Source organism: Parus major, chromosome 2 (assembly GCF_001522545.3).
Source record: "Parus major isolate Abel chromosome 2, Parus_major1.1, whole genome shotgun sequence".
In the NCBI taxonomy this organism is placed as follows: Eukaryota; Metazoa; Chordata; class Aves; order Passeriformes; family Paridae; genus Parus; species Parus major.
In genome coordinates this window covers 4,538,013-4,558,872 of record NC_031769.1, presented here as the reverse complement: position 1 = coordinate 4,558,872, position 20,860 = coordinate 4,538,013, and positions in this window count along the sequence as shown.

Here is a 20,860-nt window from a genome sequence, read left to right as displayed (position 1 = left end):
CAGATCATGTTTGGTATTCAGATACACCTTGCACAAGGCAAGTGGAAAATTAATATTTTCAGCCTCTCACACACTCCTTTTCCTTTTCTAAATAAGAAAGCAAAGCAAGCCAGAGGACTGCTCTGCATAACTATGGCTTGAGTCTTTGCTAGAGTTGAAATTATTTGTCTCTTGTCAAAGGTGCAGCAAAAAAATGTAGCAGTGGCCTTGTAAAAGCCAACATGAAAAGAGCATTTGGTTTTGTCAGGTTTTTCCTGCTGTGCTTTGTTTTCAGAAATTGCCTTGTTTGAAAGAGGGAAGCTGTTTGGCCACAAAATGCAACTGTCACCACTTGCAGGCCCGAGACTTAGAGCTAAAAACATCAGTGGGAAAAAGGGGAGGGGAAAGGAGAGTACAGCCTGATCTTGAAAAGTTGTCTATTTAAATTCTCCTCTAAAACCACAGGGGCAGGGGGCAGCCATCTCCATCCCAACAGCCAGAACTTTGCAGAAATGCTCTTTGCACAAAGGACTCTTCTCATTTCTGGAGCGTCCTGTTGTGGGAATCACATCCACACTGTGCCTGGATGTGAATTATCTGCTTAATTTTTTACTTAGAAAGTGACAGTTAATTGCACCTCTGGCTCTCAAGGGAGTTTTTTAATGAGCATGAGTCCTCTCTGCAGCATAATTTGTCCCACAGATGTCCCTTCAAGCTCTCCTGGTGGAGCTGTCCCACTGTGCTGGTGGCTCAAAGCCACTGGAGATGAGACTGGGATCTTGCAGACGCTGTGCAGGAAGGAAAGAGGAGCTGACACACACTCCAGCTTTAACAACAAAACTGTCCTCTCCTCCCAAGTTTATTTGTGTTTTTCTGAGGTCAAAACCCTAACATACTCAGATAAAGCAAACTCAGAGGGCCATTTAGTGTAGCATCAACTCCTGGCTTACAGATAATGTGATTGCATGTAGGAATCATGCTTGGCTCACCACATTTTTCTTGCAACAACAACATGATGGTGAGGAGCGACCACAGATCCAGAGCAGCAATGCTGTGGGGAACAGTCCTGGATACAGTTATCTTTTGAGTCACCCTTCCTGTCAATATTTATAGAGAAATAAAAGGCTCTGGCTGGAAATGAAGAATGTTATTTTACTGGAACAACAGGCACATTTTGGCTGCTAAAATCATCCACAAAACCTTTTAAAAGTGATCGCAGGCTGTGAATCTGATGCTGGGCATGGTGACTTAGAAACCAGCCCTCCACAGCTTGAAACACTGAAAGATGGAAGGAAGGCTTTTTTCCATATTAGCGGGGAAACCTCGCTCAGGAGGAGCAGTCAGTCCTGCACCACCTTTGCTCTCAGTTTCCTGGTCCATCACTTGGTTTCCAAGGTATGACTTTCCATGGAGATTTCAGACAAGGCTAGTGGACCTGAAAGCTGGCTGAAAACTTGAATACCATGGAATCATAGAGCCATCAAATGATTTGGATCAAGGGACCCTTAAATATCACCCTGTTCCAACCCCTCTGCCATGGGCAGGAACACCTTCCACTAGACCAGGTTGTTCAGAGCCCCATCCAGCCTGGCCCTGACCACTTCCAGGGATGGAGCAGAGTGGATCTCTTTTCCTCATGTCAAGGGATTCAGGTAGCCCTGAACAGGGGAGAGAGAGCTATTGAGATGTTTGGCTGTGACCTTGCATCTGTTCTGCACAGATTACACACCTTGGCTGGCAGGCCCTTCTAAGGTGGCTTCTCAGAGTCTTATTTCAGGACAGTTTCACTTTGTCTGACTGCACAAACATTTTGCATTCAGGAGTTCTATGCAGAAACAAGGGCATAAGATAATAAAAGATGAATATTCTACCATGCCATGTGAGAGACCAAAGTGAACAGAAGAATACAAATAACTCCTCCAAAGATATTAAGTGGAGAACACGCCTCTCTTACCAAGTAGCAGTCGAGGAGCAAAATATAGTGTTCTTACTATTTCTGGCTTGATCTGTGGTAGTAAATTAAGCAGTGCCAGGAAATGTTCCCTGCTAGAGGAGCTGGATGAGCCGTGCTTTTAGACTGTCAGCACAGCCCCTGGCTGGTTTATCCTCATGCAAACAAGCACTGTCCCAAACAGTTCCTGGAAAGACCCATTTCCAACAGTCAGCTGTGAAATCCCTTTTCCTCAAATGCTGAGATTTCTAAAATTAAAATGGGATGTTCCATGCTGGTAGACTTTACTATCCTATTTGACTCAATAGTACAGGCAAACTGGTAAGATCTTTTGGTTTCTTGCCCAGATCCATCCACTTGTGTCAGGAGTGAAGAAAGCACAAGACCCAGGTGATTCTGGAGCCTCTCACACCAAGGGAATCCCCTCCAGAAGATGGGAATGGGCTGTACACTCAGCATCACTTTAGGGTCAGGAAAAAATAGAGCAGGACAGAATATTTTCCCCCAAGGCCCAGTAAACAGTGTCAACAAGGCCTGGGAGCTGTTCAGCTCATCAAATATGGGCAGCTGTGGGCTCAGTGGAATTGCTCACGTACAACATGTGGATGTCCAGGGGCACAAACACCACGTTGGTTCCAGAGGTGGATGGAGAAGCTGCTCAGTGTTGGATCACAAGCAGAGCCAATGCACTGGAAGACTCTTAACATTCATCTGCTTGTGCAGTTGTATCTCTAAAAGACAGAGGAATTTAAACTCTTCCAGTTACCAGCTTGATTCCTTTTGTGCATAAATATCCTTATTGAAAAATAATAATAATAATAAAAAATAAAAATCAGTGGTTTGTTTATTCCTGGAATAAATCTGTACTGGTATAACCAGTACTGCATAAGGGAGTGCTACTGGCAAAACAAGAGGATTCTAATTAAACCAGCACATCAGAAAAACTAAACAAAACTAAACAGAACAAAAAACCAACAAAAAACCCCACACCATGCTCATCAGCTGTGGAAGCAAGAGACAGCAGCTGCTCTCTGCTCTCATAACCAGAGTGGAATGAATCATGGCACTCGACCTGGATTTGCATCTAATTCAACTCTCCTTCTCTCCCAGTGACTGGGTTAAAGCTTATCCTGCTCCAACACAGTGAAAATGTTTTAGCTTCACCCAGCAATTCCTCAAGCTAGCAGTAAACTTCCCACTACTACAGAGGGCTTTAATATGTTTTTTAAATGACAAGCAAAGCTCTGCAGAGCAGCAGCAGCAGCAGCAGCATGGCATCTGCAAGCAGCCACTGTCTTATCCCTCCAGCTCATTTTTCAGCTCTAGTATGTTTCTTGGCAAAATCAATTCAGCAAATGTCCAGATTTATAGAGTTCAGCCACACAGCAACCTTTTTCAGGGCCACATGAACAGCTCTTATTTAAAGCCTTTTACTGTGTTCGTAGAAAGGAGCAAAGTGCACTTTCCCATTAAAGATTTAAAGGCTTTTTGTGGCAAAGCACATGTCACCCTGAAGGACATCTTGGGTCTTGCATATAGATGCATCCTGTGCAACTTCCACTGCAGGATCAATGGTTTGGTTCTTGGGAATGGGAATTTTTGTGAATTCTTCTGATCTTACCATTAGGTTATAGGATAAGATCTTTCTCAGGGGATTAGGAAGTGTCTCCCACACTGGTGTATAAAGGCGATTTATTCTGCACTGTGCAGAGCAAAGCAAAAGCACAAGAAATATCTTGGGGACACGAAAGAATTCCCCAAGTTAATGCAGTGCTCTTCCCAAGGACTTAAAGATCAGCAGCAAGGCACAGACAGACATTTTTGGGCAGATATAGTTAGGAGGCATTAAAGTGCTGTCATTTCTTCAGCAGTTTATTACACCCTCTGCTGAAGGACACTGCTCCCCACCCCTGAGACCTGTGTGCATCTTCAACAACATCTCCTGGATTTTCCTGGCTGAACAACCTTTACCTAGGTCAGCCCAAGGCAAAGGGAAGAAATGCAGCTGGGCTGACCTTGCCCAGGAAGAGAGGACAATAGAAAAACTCTGTTTTTCTGGGACTACAACCAGAGCTTGAGCCTGCAAGCTTGGCCTCAGGCAGACTTTCAGCTCACCTGGGTTGAAGAGCCTGTGAAGGTGGGCTCTGGGGGAGGATCTAGAGATGGATTCTATGCTTGGCAGAGACAGCATCCCCCTTAGGAGCAGAGCTGACTTAATCTGGGACAGAGAAAGGGGGACAAAAGGGATTTGGGCAAGAATAGGTCCTGCTCATCCTTGTGTTTTGCCCCTCTCTGTGTACAAGTGCCCCGTGGTATCTTCGTTCCAGAGGAAGTTGCTGGCAAAGGGAAAATCTTCCCTGCAGTCTGCTTCCTCCCAAGTCATGGACAGAAGTAAACCACATCCCCCCACTCCACTCTTTATGCTTTCCACCTCCCATTCCACAGCATTTCCTATGACAGCTTGATGGGAAAGGGGTGGGGGAATGTTTTTGTAGGGCTTTTTCCTTGAAGGCAGCTCAATCCCCGTTTATCTGCATTCCCTGGGCTCTACTGCACACAGTGCCAATGGAATGCTTCCACCAGGAGCTTATTCCCAGCTCTGCACAGCGAGCACAGTGGGGCAGCAGGAGCAGGCACTGGGACAGCACCTTGACTGATCACCCCTCTCCCCATTCCGTGCTGGGGTGGGAGGGTGGAGGGGAGAACTCTGCTGTGAACAGACCCCCTGCCATGCCAATAGCCTGCCACCGAGTGATGCCAGTAGGAGAGCTTTAGTGATTTAAATGATGGAGGTGATGGAGAACAGCTTGATTAATTCATACCAATTGTAACTACTTAGGGCTCCATTCATCTGGAACGATCTGTGGTCCTGTCTGCCGGCAGGAGTCACAAAAGGTGCCCAGCTCTGGCTGCAGGTGATGCATCAGCCACCCCCTCCCCAGGACTGGGAGCACAGAGAGCTGTTTTGTTGCTACATCGGAGTGACTGAGAGCAAGACAAGCACCAGGGATCTGCTCCACAGCAGAGAAGGATGGTGAGCCCCACCAGGCTTCTCTCCAGGGAAGGGGCTGCAGTCTAGGGATGTCTGACCCCAGCTGGATCCTTCCAGGGTGAATGGTTTTTAAGAAACACTGCTAACTTCATCTGAAAAATCAGCTGGCAGCATGTACACGTGTGAGGACACCTGGCTGAGGCTGAACCCTGGGCCAGACACGGCTTTGACTCAGTGGCTCATGGGACCATCGAGTTTGGTCTGATGGCTCCTGCACATGATGGAAGAGTTTGGCCACAGACCCAGAGTGAAACACGTGGATGAAGGATGGCGATGTTTGGCAGTGGCTGCTCTGGATGAAGAAGCCAAGGTCACACACAGACCCTCACCTCTATCCAGAAGCTCCTTGGCCTTTTGCTTATGTGGAGGAGACAGGGTCTTCATCCTCCTTAAACTGAAATCTCTTAGAGCAGCAAAAGGAGCAGTGGTCAGCTGCTGAACCAGCGTGTGCTTTGTGTCACCTGCAGCATGAGGAAGATGTGGCTCTTGCCAGCAGCGCTGGTGAAGACAAAGCCAAGCCCTGGAGAAGGTTGGTGCCTGGGGGAGAGGAGGAGCTGGGATTCCTGCTCCTGGTGTGCTGTCCAGCACGGCTCAAGGCTCCTGCAGACAGGGTGAAGCTGTCCCACACCAGCCCTGCAGCCGGGTTTGTTCCTGCCAGCACTCTGGTCGTGGTCACCCCCTGTCCCCAGAGCGGTGGCAGTCCGGGACGCTGGGTCGCAGTGCCACCGTGTGGGCTCTGCCAGCTCCCAGAGCACCGGCACAGGGACCCGGGCTGTTCTGACCTGGAGCTGGGTGTCTGCAGCTGACTGATGGACCAGGGAAACAAAAACATCCAGCTGCAATCAGGCATCCCGGCATCCCTGAGCATGCAGCGTCACTGACAGCGATCGCTTTCCTCATTCAAGCTCCACGTGCTAAGGTCAAACATTTGCCTTTCTTGCAGGTTTCTTTAGAGGCTCCTGGAGGCAGAACTCTCATCAAACTCTCCCAAAATGTCACCACCCTCTGCACTCACTGGGCTCGGTGGGGCAAGGGCCCTTCACCACCTCCCTACAGCTGTAGGTCAGTGTAGAGCCAGGCTAAAAGGAGGCACAAACCCCCTCCTACCCTTCAGTGTTTGTGACTCTTCTGTCACCACCCCATCTGCATAAACCCCATGCATGTTCTCAGACAAAAAACCCTTCCCTTGTGTACTTTAATACCAGCCAAGTAAAACCATGTGGCAGTGCCTTCGAGCTGTTGTGCTGCTACTTAAGGAACCTGCATGAGAGACTGGGAGTTTTCCTCCCAAACCTTCCAACCCTGTGCACACACAGGGTGAAATCCTGCTGCAGAGCTCAGCACCTCTGGATGTGCCTCAAACACCCTTCAGAGGTGAACACTCATCTTCAAAGCCACCACAAGGCCTGGGTCTGCAGCAGCTGGGGATCCAAACAGCAAAATTTAGCAAAATAGAACCGAGCAAAAGAGATTAATTTTTTTTAGGTCTTTTTTTTGGTGACACAGAATTACTCTCCAGTGACCATTGCCTTTGTAATGGATGGCACTTCTCTTCTTCCTTGCCCCCACTGTCAGGACAGGCTGCAGAGTGCCCTGGTCTGCAGTTTATCAAGGACCTGTGCTCCCTCTTTGGAGCCACATCAATGTCAAACTGCCCAGCCTCCTCCCTGAGACAGCTGCAGGAAGCCTTCAGCCTCAGTGAGGAGGAGGGAAATGAGAGAAGATGCCTGGTCCTGGGCAGGAGGGTCTGCTGCTGGATCTCCTGCCACTCTGCACATCCTTGGTGCAGCAGCTCTCTCTGAGCCTGTCATCACTAGGATCTTGCTGGAGGGAGTCTCTGGAGACAGGAGCAACACTCCTCATGCCACAGCGCTGAGTCACCAGCAGGATTCCCAGCCAGGGCCTTCCAGGGGACACAAAGATTTCCTTCCCCAGGGCTTCCAAATGTGTCAGCCTCTTGGAGACTCCCAGGCCTGGTGCTTCCCTGGGAATTTCCCATGGAGCCTGGCTGGGCTGGGACTCAGCACCTTCAGATGATACTGAGAGGAGGAGAAGAGGCTCTGCAGCCTCCCAAACACCCCCTGCCCTCATTGCCACAGGCACCTGAACAGCCCCAGTGCAGCCATCAGTGAGGAAGGAGACAGCAAAGGCAGCTTTTACCTCCAACCCATCCCACTCCTGCAAGAATTAAACAAAAGTTGTGTGCACCATGGCTGGCACAGCTTGTGTCTGAGCTGCACCTCTGGGAGATGCTCCCTGGAAGTTCTCTGGGGCACAGCTCCAGCCCTGGGGTGTCTCTGGCCAGGTGGCACAGGAAAGATGTGCTGGCCTTTCAGAACAAAGACCTGCCTGGTGCTGACCCTCTGTTCTCAGGGACAAGCTGGGCAGTCCCCCGGGACCCCGTGGAGGAATAGAGAAGAGGAACTGGGGATGTGTCAGCAATTTGCTTTCTCACTGCAGAAGAGGCCAGTGAGTAACAAGAACAAGCACTTCGTGGAAGTTTTGGCCCAGATGGTGAGAGGTGGGGCAGAAAGTGAAGGGCAGGACAACACTGAACTGGAAAATTGAGGTCTTATGCTAATATTGGATGTGGAGTGTCCTAAGTGGTGACCCCATGAAACTCAGGGTTGAGGGGTTTCTCTTGTGGCTGGTTGTTCAATGTGCCTGGGGCTACCAGCATCAAACACAGCACTCAGAACAGCTCTCCTGTGCCCATTTTCTCATATTTTGGCATCCACCAGAAAATTCCCCACTTGGGAACATAGTAGAGTGTTTTTTAAATCATGAAAAAGTATATTGTGGTTACAACAACCATGACTTAAGACCTCAGCTCTCCCCTGTGGGGGCCCTGTGGTGAGCAGCTCCCACAGCTGCCTTGCAAAGTTGTGTCACATAAAGTGAGCTCTCATGAGCAAAGAGGTGGCCACGAGGTTCCTGTGGCCAAGTTAAACGCCGCAGTTGCCAGAGCCCTTGGCATGCACAGCTTCAGGTGGGTCTGCCCTGCAGCAAGCCCAGAGAGCTCTTCTGGAGAACAAGCAGGCAAAGTGTGGATGTGGCAGAAGGCACAGCACAGACACAAACTGCACCAGTCCATCAGGAATGAGAGCAGACTTCATTTGATGTTTGCATTGATTCAGCTCTCTTTCCCAGTACCTGCCCCTGGAAAGCTCCATGCACAGATCAGAGCACTGTGGCTTTCTCCCCCTTATTCTCTCTGCTCTGGAGTTCTGTCCCTCTCTCACCTGCTCACAACAAGCAGCATCAGGCACTTCTTCCTTGCTGGAAAAGGGTCACAGCCTGAACAACAGATCCAAAATCACTTTCCTCACACCTTCTGGCAACAGCTCTCACAATTTATGGCCTAAACCTGCCCATTCTTACAGTCCTTGCTAATTACCCCTTAATCAGGCTGAACATCAGTTCCCATCCTCACCCCAAGACTACATCTCCCAACTTTTCCTGCCCATTTCCCTACCTTGTGTCCTTTTACCTGCTCCAGCTGGGAGTGTTGCAAGGGTTACTGAGAGCTGCAGCTGTACAGAGCTCACCAGAGTTCAGCTGCTTCTTCTGCAAAAATATGGGTGAATATTTTCAAGTTCCTGTCTTGATATCACTTTTACAGCAGGCAAATAAACTTCAGGGTGAAGCACAAATAGTCTTGAAAGTGTTTACAAGCTTCTCCAGGCATCCACCACTCTGGCTCCTGTATGCCACCTCCTCCTGCTGGGGACAGGACTGTGGGGAGGATTTTCACCAGTTTAGATGGCATTTCCCTAAGGAACAGAGTAGTTGCACTGAATTTGGGCTGTGCAAGAAAGTAGTGCTGCAATAACACCTTTAAAATCCCCTCTGGGACCTCCTGAGAGAACATTCCATGTTTTGTTGTGACTTGCAGGCCAGGACTAAGGAGACACCACATGTGGATCCATTGGCCCTGCACCATGCAGGACTCCTGGCATCCCTCTCTCCCTCTAGCAGTGCAGACAGGAGCCTCGATGCAGTATTTTATTAGTAGAAAGGAAATATGCCTCCAGAAAACAACCAAAAAGCCTACGGATTTAAGATGTTAAAGAAACCATAATTCATAGGCAACAAATGCTGGCAGAATGAGTGCCAGAAGTGCCATCTAACAAGAGAGTGATGGAGCAACTGCTCCCATTCCTCATCTCCAGCACCCAGGGGCTGCTGCGTGCTCTAATTGAAAATGTGAGTGTAGAGGAGTCTGCTCTGTACAACCTTCTCAACAAAAGGCCTATTAAGTTTAATAGATCTCAAGTGCTCCCAAAATCTATAAACAATGAGTCCTCGGGGAGCAGGGGGAGAAAGGGTCCTTTAAAGCATTGATCACTGGAACTGTAAACCACAAACCACAAATTGTGAATTTGTTATTTGATTTTATTCAACTATTTGGTAGAAGGAGACTTCACCAAAGACTTGTGCCCACAAACCTACCTGTTTTTCCTAACAGTATCAGATGGTGTGAGAAAAACTTACCTATCACTTCTGTCTCTGTTGTGTGCTTTATCAGAACAGCACAAACCAGTGCTGAGCTTTCCTTAACTGCATCCCCACGTCCTCGTGGCATAGCCCAAGAGCTGAATCCTCCAGGGAATGGTCCTTGGCACTCCCTGTGGATACTGCAAACCTGTGAGGCTCCCAGGAGCTCAGCAGCTCTTGCTTAAAGCTCCCACAATGTGCTAATTTTGCCAAGGTTAGGAATGATACTGTGAGTAGCAGTGGTTGGAGATGAGCAGGTTGTAAATGCTGAGCTACCCATAGTGTGGAATCTAGCCCAGCACATGATCTGTTCAACCCTGATGCATCCAGGGGCTTTGCTTTCCTCCAGTGGCTGCATCATAAATGAGATTGTTCCAGGCTGTGAGCTTTGCTCGAGCTGTAGCTCCCTTCAAGGACAACTGAGGAGTGCTCTGGGTCTCATGATGGAAGAGTTAATGTAGCTGCTCTGTAAAGCTGGTTCAAAAGAATCCTTTTCCTTGCCTCATTTGGGAAAATGAGCATTTGTTCTACTTCAAATTTCCCATTAATTAAAAAAAATAAATCCTCTCATTTAATTTACAGAACAATGTTCACAACTCTTCACCAGGAAGGCAAGAAATGCACAGAGAAAATTGATAACAAATAGGCTGTGTTGCCTGTGTTATCACACTGTGATCCTGTGATCCCTGTTCTCCACAGCTCTGCAGCATGTGAACACCTGCTGATCACTTCAGGGGCTCACACCTCCAGCAAAGGTGCTTTTCACTCTGCCTGACACAGGTGAGAGGGAGTTTTCACACACAGAAGGGCAGGAATACCATGATTTGGAAGAAGACAGCTGCCCCCAGCCTTTTCTACTGGGACATTTTCACCAGTGAGTGCAGCCAGGCCTTTCACTGACTGGGAACCCAAAGCTAAATCAGTCCTTGAGAGTCCCTCCGGCCTTGTTATAACATTGCAGGCTACTGTTTGAAGCAGGAGATTGATGCAAAGACTAAAATCAAAGGGTGAGAAAATGAGGAATAATGGGAAATCACCCTATTCAGAGACTTCTAAAAGAAACAGGTGGTAAAACACAAAGCACTGTAAGGGAGCTGCCAGTGTCACCTTGGCAGAGCAGGCTGGGAAGGGACAGCTCTGCCTTGGACAAGCTGCAGAGACTCTCCTCACTCTTCCCAGCACCAGGAACCACGAAGGGCTGCTGCCTCCAGCCCTGGTGCCACAGTGCTGGGCACAGCATGGATGGAAAACAAAAGGCAAGATCATTTATTATGAAAAGACCTCCCAGTCTAAATGCCCGGAGACACAACAGGGAAGAAATTCCTTGGCTGAGCTGTAATCCTGTGCACAGGATCTGGCCACACAAATGCACTCCATGTGGCAGTGCTGCTTATGAAAATGATGGATGTTGCATCCTCTCCTCTGCAACACATCAGAAACAAAGCTCAGGTGGATTTCTGTGCTGGGAAATCTCTGCCTGCTGCCCAGGCGAGAGCTGTACCTGAGCAGATGTGCTCTGCCATCCCTCACTGTCAGACAAGGGGGAGCAGAGCTGTGGCTGAAGTGCATTTGCAAGAGGACTTTGCAGCTTGTCCCCAAAGACCTCCCTGATGTCTTTGTGGCTTTTCCAGGGTGGGACATCATTGTTCCTTCCAGAAAGGCGTTTCACATCTCTGAGTTCACATATGTACCATTTATTTGCTCGGTGAGAGAAGACTTCAGCTTCCCAGGGCCACAACTGTGTTGAACACAGGGAGCTGGCAGGGAGGGGCAGGGGGATATGTGAAACATGGCCATGGTGAGAAACAGCATTTTCACTTCACCAAAGCAATCCCAGAAAAGTTTCTCAGGCACCCAAGCAGTGCTGAGCACTTTCAGAGCCTGGGGACTCCACACCAAAACCCTGCTCAGAGTCCACAGCATCAACATCGACCACAGGAGGAAAATCCTCTTGGGTTTTCAGCCTCTTGCTTTCAGTTCCTTTAAAATTCTATGGAAAGGGGATTTCCAAAGAACTGATCATGTCCCCGTGTTATCACATTGTAGGCAGTGTGCAGCACTACCCTTTTTCATCCTATGCTGGAACTTGTGGTTCTTTCCCTTGCATTTCTTCCAAATTTTCATTCTCAAATCCCTTCACTGAAAAGACTGGAATCTGTTAGTCAGCCAAGGTTATGTATATGCAGCAATCCTCTCTCTCATAAGCATCCATGCCCCGGTGCAGCTGCTTGGATCTTCACCAGGAATATGTCCCTGTCTATTTGGATCACGAGGGAACGTGATCTTTCATGTCGTAGGAGATTTACATATGGCATTTTCTCTGCAGCAGCATAACAAAACCCCACCCAAAGTCTCAAAGTTTCCAAGAAGTTCAGATACAAATTTTACAACTTGGGACCTATTTTTGTTCGGCTTTGTTTTTAAAAACCCTTTCTTTTCTCCCTTTGATGATTTTCCCTGCTGTTGAGGACAGATGAAAAGCCAGCACTGTGCAGCCTGGAATTGCTTTCCAGTGCCCTGGTCCAGCTCTGCACCCCATCCACACCCCAGCTGTGCACTGGGAGGGGGCAGAGAGTGACATGTCCCTTTCCCCAGGCCACAGGGATGAGGTGCAATGTGTCCTCACTTCTGGATGATCAGGGGACCACAACTGCACTTAACCTGCACTCTGGATGCCACCACTGTGGAGAAAAGCCACTTCAAATGGGAAAGCAGGATGGAAATTGTGCCACTTGCAGGAGAAAAATATCCTTCACCCTGCCAGGGTTAGCACATGTCTGAGCTCATTTCCAAGATTTCCACAGAGAAAACCCTCAGGCCCAATCTGTGTCAACAGCTTCATCTCCAGAGCTCTCCAGAGAGGAAAAGCCTCAGTGTGAGGATGTTGTGACAGTACCTCACAAGAGGTGGCCAAGATGTCCTAAACCCATCCCACCTGCAGTTACCCCTGGTTCAGCATCACCTGGGGCTGTGCAGGACCTTCCAGGCTGGGATGCAGGTGTGGACAGCCAGCAGGAGATGCACGCCTGCTTCAAGCTGCTTCCTCCCCCACTTTGCACCTCCTGGTGCAGGAACACAGGGAGAGCAACAGATGAAAAGGGAACAGAGGAGTGTCTTCTCCCATCTCCTCCTCCCTGGGGATCCTCAAAGACTGGGGCTGCCTGCAGAGGGGCTGAGAAAAGGAGCTGCTCCCTCAGTGTCTGAATGAGACCATCCCCAGGAGAAAGAGGTGTGGAGTCCAGATATCTGATACTTGGTGTGACTTGGCCATTCCCCTGTGGCCTAGACACCAATAAGGCTCTTTGACCCATGGAGCTGGTGCCCACAGGTGCCCATTCTCAAGTGACAGGATCATAAAAATTATTCACAGGGATTTGTCAATGGTCTGTGAAATCTCAAACAAGCCCAAACCTTGGAGACCTGATGGCTTCATGCAATTTCCCTTCTTTCACAGAACCACTAGGATTAGCTCAATAGTCAGGCTGAACCAGAGCTCTGCCTGGGCTCTTTGTAAGCAGAACTGTAGAGCAAGTGCCATAAATGCACCCATAAAGTAGAACCATCTTATCTAAATGCATGCACACACACCCACAAAAGATTTTTTTTCCTCTGACACTGTATCTGCACATCATCAGCATTTGGTTTATAGCATGATTTCTGTTATCAGAATCTCACTTGTAAAGTAATTTGTCTGACCATCGGGTTTTTGTGGAGAATAAAAATGCAACTTGGGGAAATGAGAGGGAGGAGGTGAAGTGTTTTCCAAGTGATCTCAGTGGCTGATTTTTTTCCCAAACTCGGTAATGGGTACTGCTAGAGAGAAACCTTCAAGAGCACATGAAAACGTTAATGAAGGCTGGAATGATGTCTGGTATCCAACCCAATAATTCTCCTCCCAGTAATTTCTTTAAGCCTCATACTTGGAGTTCAGTAGGTCATAAATTTTGCCTGCTCTGAAGTTAACTGGATCCACAAGATGCAAATGTATTACTCATACACTGGTTAATTTGTATGCTCATTGCTTTCCAACCTCTCCACAAATTGATTTTTAGATTCGTTATTTAAGCCAGGAAGATATTTCCTGCCTCGTCCCTCAGAAGGTCACAGCACAACGTGGTGCTGCTGGCTGCCGTGGGGAAACAGAAAGTCAAGCAGAGGGCTGGAGTTTCCCCATCTCAGGCTCATGGAAAAGTCAATCAAGAAGCAAACTGCACCTGGCAGAGGTTTGTTTGGAGTTGTGTTTGGGGCAGGGCAGCAGATCTGCAGGGGGGTGGCTCTGCAGAAGGGAAACAGGGCAGTGGAACAGCTGAGCAGCACAGGCCTGGCTGAGAGGGTGCAGGTGCCTCCTTTCCTCTCACTTTCATCTCTCTGCACACTCTGTATTCATCTGCCACCTTGAACTGCACTGGTGGCTTCTCTTCTCTCTCTTAGGAGGGATATATTGATTTTTAACCCATTTGAAGGGTGTTGTCCAGGTTGTCAATGTCCCTGCTGGCATCCTGTCTCCATAAGTTGTCCAAAGTCCCCCTGTGCACATTTGGAAGCTGGCTTGAGATGCTGGCAGGCACTGAGGTGAGATGTCAGTGCTTTTCTCAGGCAGGGACCATGGTGTGACCACAGGGTCAGCTCCAGGGCTGTCAACTTCCAGTGCCTCTCCATGAAAAGCTATCAGCACTTGGAAATGTGCAAGGCCATCAACTTGGAAGCAAGGCTAGAATATGGCTCCGTTCCAGGCCTAACCTCCCTGACTCTTAATGGTGTTTTGGGAAGATTAACCTTCCCAAATACAAGCATCATAAAGTCACCCCAGCACAACCTGAAGCAGGAGATCATAACAAAAGGGCACAAAGGTCCAGAGCATCTTCAGACTTAATAAACTGAGTCATTAGCAGAAATTCACCTCTGATTTGCATCAGACACAGACCCTTGGAAAGCTCTCCTGCCTGTCCCTGCATGTTCCTATTATAGAAGTTTCTCAAATCCTTTAAAGAGCGAGTTTCACCTTCTCACAGGTTCTCATTACATTCCTCCCTCACCCTCTCTGGGGTGTCACATCCATGTCTTGGTCTCTGCTTTTGCTTTCTTTTTTCATCTGATTACATTTTGACAGTGATTCTGCAGCCTTTATGTACTGGCTCCCTCTCTGTTTGTATTCTAGGAAACATTTACTGCCTGTCTGGCTTGCCAGCACTAGGATTGCTCACCATCCCTTGGGAACAATGAGAAATGATGTGTCAGAACTCACCCGCTTCCCAGCACTCCCTGTTTACTACGAGGACCCCATGGGCAAGAGAACAAATAGATTACTACAATTTATATCTCTCTGGATAATGTCTTGCAGCTTATCTTCCCAATTGGGATATTGTTCACTCTGTTGGGCCCCTTTCAGCTAAGGAATTGTGTGATAGTGGCATCCACAGTGGTGAAAAATTGCTGGTCTGACAGAGCACCATTATGGGAAAACCAAGATTTCCCCCCTTTTTCTGTTATAACGTGCTGAAAATTAGGGCTTGGCAGGAAAAGGGTTCTGGGTCCCATTACAACTTTTTATGATTTCCAAAGGTTCCCCATTCTTCAGTGAGACAAAGCCCAGAACTTTCCATCTTTAAGATGGAAGTTAAATTATCCTCTTGGCCAGGACCCAGCATGGTGACAGCTTGCTTCTGCCCCACTCTGGGATGCTGGGGCTCAAGCCAGCGTTGCTGATATGTCCAGGCCAAATGATGAATGGACCAGTGTGGCTCTTGGCTCTCCTGAAGTGCCTCTGCCTCTCAAACTGCCTGCTGGAGGTGCTTCAAATGTCCTTTTGAAACCACAACTTGATGCTGGGATTTCTGCATCCCTTGGCACTGAGGTTTTGGAAAAAATATGGAAAAATTTGGAAAAATTTTGGAAAAATCTGGTCTGAGGTATGCAGATCTGAGCAAGGTCTTGCCTGTCTCTAAAATCATTTCCAAGACTGCATAAATTTGCAGTTGTACTCAATGTTCTTGTTAAAAGTCTTTTCCAACCTAAATGATTCTATGGGTATATCTAAATCTCATGAAAAGTGGTTTATGACCATCATAATTTTCTGCAGAAAATACATTTGTCTGAAAAATTCCCAACCCACTCTAGCAAGTGTATTGCACAGAAGCACCACATACATTGAGTGATTAGCAAAGTCCTCTTCTCCTCCATCTTTTACCTGCTGTCTTTATTTTCCAAAATCTTCCTGAAACTAAATCAATAATCACTGTCAGGATCCCCCAAGCAACCATGGCATCATGTTCTGTCCTAGGCCACCACCGAGGTGGTCTCAGGTGATGTCACAAGCCAGGTGGCCTCAGCTCTTTCCATCTCAGACCTCAGCTGGGTCTTTGGCTTTTGCTGCCTCCGTGGTAACTGGAGTTGGGAGTTCTTTGACCGAGAACTTTTTAATTAAACCCATTGTGCTCTGCCCGGCCAAGATGGGTGATTTGAAGGAAATGGTGAGGAAGGATGTGGCTCTTCATGCCTGCAGAAACCTCTGCTGCTTGTTTAGCCTGTGCATCTCATAAGGAAATTTCACTGGGAGAGCTGAGATTCCCATTGTTGCTCTGCCTGATCTCAGTGAACACCAGCACCCTCTGCACCTCCCAGCCTGCATACAGCACAACCCCTCCCTCCCCACACTCACCTGGAAGGGCCTGAGCATCCTTGTCTGAAGCCTCCTGATGCTGGAAACCCTCATTTAGCATTCCCCTTCCTGCTCACACGGGAAGTCCTCCAGACCAACAGCCCTGCGTGTCACTGAAGGGCAGTGCTGACACCAGGAACCCTCTCTCCCAGGAGAGCCACCTCCTCTGACAACCTCATTCACTCTGCCCAATCAATCCCAACCCCATTCCCAGCCAGGAGGCCTTATTAATCCTGGCAAAATGGAGGGGGAGGTTTGTGGTCCAGAAGATTTTTCCCGTAGGAACAGGAGAGAGACCACCAAGCCTTCCCCAGTGACCACCCAGATGGAAATAACCTTTGGCCAGTGTTGGCATGGGCTGGGCTGGGTGTTGGACATGCTGCTGCTGAATAGAGGGGTTGAAGCTGTCTGGGGGAGAGGATGCAAGGAGACTGTGGGGAATTGTTTAAGAGAGCTCTGAGAAATATTGGTTGAGTGCTTCCATTTAATTATTCACTCTGCTTAATTTGCTCTTGGACAAGATGAATCGTTCATTGACTGTGCAGTCTGGAAGCAAGTCCTTCCTGACTAAACAGACTCAGCATTAAATGGTAAAATAAATGAAGGCCAAGCAAAGAAAATTCCTTTTCTCTGATTGATCATGTCAGGGCAAGATTCTTGTAGGGAAGCCAGAGCTGATAGAAATATAAACACAAATTCTACCACTTGGCAGAATAGCTTTCTCCAGTTTTCCCTTTATTCCAGTAATAGATTTTTTCAGGCAATTTTGTTTTTTTCAGAAAATACTGCACAGAGGGTGTTGTCAATGTCACTGCAGATGATGTCAGCTGGAGGTCTGGGAGGATGAGTAGCACAGGCAGAGCTGATCTAAAAATGCTGGGATTTTTATTTTTGGCTGGGGTGTCAGGAGGAATGGTGGGAATCACCTTTACCTGCTTCAAAAACCTGGAAAGTAGAATTTTCAGACTATAATTCCTCCTGTCTTCATAGCCTTCATCACCACTGTTTACAGAGAAGTATCACCACTGTGGGGCACCTCATCTGACACATCCACCTCAGGGGTCTGTCTGAGGACAGGAGGAATCATCTTCTGGCTCATCTCAATGATCTCAGCTGCAACCACACAGCTACAAATCCCTGGTGCTGTCAGCCCTGTTTTGGGGCTCCCCTCCTGAACCAGGCATTGGCCACCCACTGGCAGGACACGGGGAAGTTGATTCCACTTTCTGCTCTGTCCTATGGAGTTATGAAATATTTCAGGGCAGTTGCTAAATAGCTGCAGGTATTTATGGGCTCTCCAGCCCAGCAGGATCCCCATCTACATTTAACTTCAAAGCAGTAATTATATAAAAAATGGAGGGTGGATTTACACAGGAGTAAAGCAGCAACATCTTCAGCCCTTGATTTTTAACCACTGACTACCAGCAAAGACTTCTGGCAAAATGGAATTATTCATTTACTAACCTCAACCCTTGAACTAAATGACTGGCAGCCGTAACTCCAGTGTGAAATCATTCAACCCTCATTTTCAGGTTTTTAAAATAAACAGGACCAAGCTTCACACAATACAGATGTGAAAATTCTTCCAACACAAATGTCTGAGCCCAGCACATGCTACATTAATTTTATTTTCCTTCTTTCATCCTGATTAAACTGTCCACTAGTAATTCTTTGCCTCTGGCCAAATGCAAACACAACTCTGCCACTAATAGGAATTGAGTATGTCTGCATAAAAATACAATTAAAGTAACAGTACTCTTCACATTTCATGCCACTCAAATTCTCAAGCAGGTCTGTTATTACAGGATTTCTCATGCATTGTTAGAATTTTTTTGCATTACACACTAAGCAACCAATTTTCTTCTCTGGTCAATCAACATTAAATATAATGACATGCCTTTTCTTGGCTTGAAAAAATAACAATAAAAAAATCCTATCCCAGATGTTTAAGATGTTTTTTCCTCTTCTGAGAAGAGTTTAGAGATATGAAAGATTTTCCCACCCAGCATTTCAAGGGACCCATGGAATTTTACATTTTCTGGCAAAACCCAGAATGACCCAGACAGTTACACACTAAGGAAGCTCTGCTGAGGTGAGTGAAGGCTGATTTTCACATCACTGCTCTGAGGAAGACAGGAGGTTTGATCCCAGCATCTGTAACTGGAGAGGAGACTGCTTTCAGCACTGACCCAGTTATCACACCACAAGAAGGGAAAGGGATGAGCTTTTTCCTCCAGCTTTAATTCCTGTTCTGTTCCCAAAGCCAGCTGGACTTTGGCTTTGAAAATGATCATTTCCTAATGAGAAAAAGGCTGTTCAGCAAACTCCTACCCAGCAGTACTGGCATCTGAACTGGGCCTGGCAACACCAGCACAGCCAGCCCAAGGGTCAGGCCTGTCCTTCAAAGAAAACAACTTCATCCACCAGGGAGGAGAGCTCAGCCTTCAGAGCTCTTCTTGATGAGCCAGTCACTAACTCAGCATTCCTCAGTGCCTTTCCATCACAAAACCATTTGCACTGCACTAAAGTGCTGCCATTTGGGCTGGGGACAGCCCTGCATTCACACTTTGCAGCAGGGACAGGTTGATGTATTGTGGACAATTCTCATGCACTTCAGTGCAGAAAAACCTGCATTTATCGAGGTTTGAGAAGGTCTTTCTTCTAAGAGCCTTGCAGACATGACACTGAACATCTGTGAAGGAAGGGAAAGAGCTGGGGAACCAAGAAAAGGCTGGTTGAATGAGCTGGGTTGTAAGAAATTTTTGGCTCAAGTGCATGAGGTTAAAGGCCAGAACCTTTGCAATGTTTATGTCAGCCCAAGTGCTGTTTAAACACTTGTGGAAAATTGTAGGTTTATCTGCACTGGGTGCATTAAAAAATAAACCTTAATGCAGCAACTCATCTCACAGCTCACTCTAAGCAACCTCTGAACCTCATTCTATAGCCAATTAATTCAATGGCTTCTTTTATATCTGCTGGAACCAAACTTGAGCAAAAAAAGCTCAGCCACCCTTTTTATCGCCTGCCAGCACACAGCAGTCATCAGAGAAGGTTCCAGTAGGTCATAATTTAGTCAATATTTTACTTTGCAAAACACATGAAAACCCTTTGACATCAAAAGCAGTAGATTTACAGATGCTGGGCATTTACAGATATGGTTGTTCTGCCAAACTATGAGCACGATCACTAGTTCAGATTAAACATCTGTTATTGCCTCGGAGTGGAAATTGGCACTCGTCCATCAGCTCCCCAAATTCAATTCAACAGCTCCTACAGATTGCAAACATGTTTCCTCTCTGGCTGTCCTGTACCAGGGTCAGGGGTACAGATACAGGGGTCAGATACCTGCCAGCCTTTAGCATCACCCAGAGCTGTGAGTTGTCCTCAGCTGCTTCACAAATTTCATTTGTCTGTAAATTCACGTGTCATGGAGTAATCCCACAGGATGCCTAAACTGGAAGCAGATACACAATAACCTGTCCTCATGTCCCCAAGGACAGACCCTCCCAGGTGTCTGCTGGTGGTGGGGAAGTCTCAAGGGATCAGGACAATGGAAAAAATATTTCTCACCATGTCAGGAGGTGAGAACTTTTTTCAGTGCATTTTTCAGGATGACAGAGAATAGGGTGGGGAGGGGTGTGGATGGTCCATTTAGCACAGCCCATTACTCGCTGCATTTCCATTAATGTGTGCAATCAAAGAGTTTTAATTGTATGGGATCTGCACTGGGGACAGAAAAACTTTTCATTTCCCCTTCTCCATTGGTATTTTGTCCTTAAACCAAGCAGTTTCATTAACAAGTAGGTTTTGCTGAAGATGCATCCACCAGTAAATTGCTCTGCTACATTGTGGGACCAGAGTGGATGGATTTCAATTTATTTTCATTTACTTTGGGTTCTGCCTGCAATATTTCTCTTAAGTCTCTATTTTCATTACATTAAATTTGTCTTGGGAGGAAAGAGCTCCTTTCATTCCTCACTCGGCCCAGTGTCACTGGGGAATGATCTCAGAAGATGCAGCTCTGTCAGTGGCAGCCCAGCACCACTCTTTGCCCACACAGGTTTTTAATGATGCTTCTTTGAGTTTGTCCTCTTCTGCATGGAAGCAGAGACCCCACCAACCCACCAGCAACATCACAAAGTACCCTTTAGGGTGCCTGCTCCTGGCACTGATGAAGAAAGGCAGGATGCTTCTCCTCCAAACACTCAAAGGGTACAGAAGATCTTGCTCCACCAACCCCTGCAAAGCTAAAAGTCTCATGTTTCACCTGCAGGTGCTAACCCAACCAAATCCCCTCTGCCACCACTTTTGTGGGAGCTGAGGAGATGCTGTTTTCCAGAGATGGTGTGTGGTGAGGTGCAGATCTGCTCTGCCTGGTGTTTGGTGGTTCATGAGGTGCAGTGCTGCTACAGGATTTATTCCATTCCAGGTTTGTTCTCAAGTCCTTCAGCCTCACCAAGCAGGATACCTCCTCACCAAGCAGGGTACCTCCACCTTCATGCCTCTCCTGAACTTCATGTGTCCATTTCCTAGACACCCTTTGTCTTGATTGCTGCCCAGGTCCCACCCAACCCACCAGAATGGCCCCTCCACCCCTAGGAAAGGGTGGAAAATCTGTTTCAATGAATCTTTTCATTGAAAAAGGAAAAATCCCAGTCCTTTAACAGTCAGCTCAAAGCAGGAGGCACCGCTGAATGCTCAGTGATGGGAGCGTGGATGTGCC